Below are 1,449 nucleotides of genomic sequence, written 5' to 3'. Positions count from 1 at the left end.
GAGCGATATTCACGCAGGAGACCTTGGTCCACACACCCAGGTATGAGTTTCATAGAGAATTCCCTGTTTTTGTGTGAGTATGTGCCACACTTCTAATATTAAACATAAAATGTCATCTATCTCCCCCTTCTTTGGCAATAAACCATATATAGCCTAATCCAATAAACTCCTAGAGATAAAGCATATTTAGGTATTTTTCTACTTACCTAAGTCGTAGGCAACTTAAACTCAGGTGACAGATTTTCGAGAAATAAAAAAAAATATCCCTATCCTACTGAAGACAGTGGCTTGCTTCCTTTAGCCTTGGGGCTCAAGGCTAGGCCACATTTTTTTAAAATAGTGTTTTGGTGGGATGTGTGGGTGCTTTTTCTGCTACCAGCCCAGCACTTCTGATGGATACCAGGCAGGAACTCAAAGCGTAGGGCCGGGGAAGCATCATTTTCCATCCACTTTAGAGCCCGTCAGAGATTTTAGTCCCTCTGGTGAGGTACCTCCCATTTTCTCACAGGCTATTTTGGGACTGTTCCGACGAAAATATCGCGTTCTGTACTATTTGTTAAACACACAACAGATGCTTCTCCAATACCAACATAGGTCAGTTTTGATTAAAAAGTCAAACCAGATTTGAATTGGGTAACATGGGACAGAGAAATCGAAGTGTAAGCTCCTCCAAAGACAATAAAGTCAGCGGTGAAATTCCTTCTCATTTCTCCCCGTTCCATAGAGTTCGCCACCAAGTTCCGAGCTGGCAACTGCAATAAATACTTTAAAATAGGTCTCATTAAAGACAAATCGGTATAGCCTAATTTGGGGGCGGGAATGAGTATTCAATGTCATATATTTGTCTACCCCAGAAATGCTCATTTTCTCTTGGTAAATGCTACATAGATTAATGCAATCATCTAAAATAGAGACCCAAAGGAAATCTGGACAAACGAGTAAGTTGTTACTAAGCATTCAATGAAAACAGAGTCCCAGTGGACTGACTAGAAAAGACAGTGTACACATCCTCATGTCACACTTAAGAAAATAAAAAAACTCTTACGCTGCCAAGTGAAAAAAGAAAAATATTTTATATATTTAAACATTTGAAACATGCAGTTCACATCAGAAAGTAAACATCCATTTTTTTTTTTTGCCACTTCACAAAATGAAATGGTCAAAAAGCACTTTTTTCCTGGTCTCTCCAACCCCCAGTAAACTGTATTTCCTCAGCTATTCTGAGATTGTGTTCTTTCTGAGTGGGTATCCATTTTACATTTATTTCAAAATAAGTTGAAGGGTAAATGGCTGCAGTGATGAGACTGTTTTTTCCTCTTTTATAATCTTCCAGTGGAATGGGGAAAAAAATAGACATCGTGGTCCCTAAGTTTCTGCCATGTACTTGGCAATGAGCTCGCCTGAGAGTCAGCTAGAAGTTCTTACCAGTGTAAAACAAACACTTCTTTG

This window comes from Sturnira hondurensis, unplaced genomic scaffold (genome assembly GCF_014824575.4).
Source record: "Sturnira hondurensis isolate 20B ecotype Veracruz unplaced genomic scaffold, ASM1482457v3 Scaffold0018525, whole genome shotgun sequence".
In the NCBI taxonomy this organism is placed as follows: Eukaryota; Metazoa; Chordata; class Mammalia; order Chiroptera; family Phyllostomidae; genus Sturnira; species Sturnira hondurensis.
Note: the sequence above shows the minus strand (reverse complement) of the source record.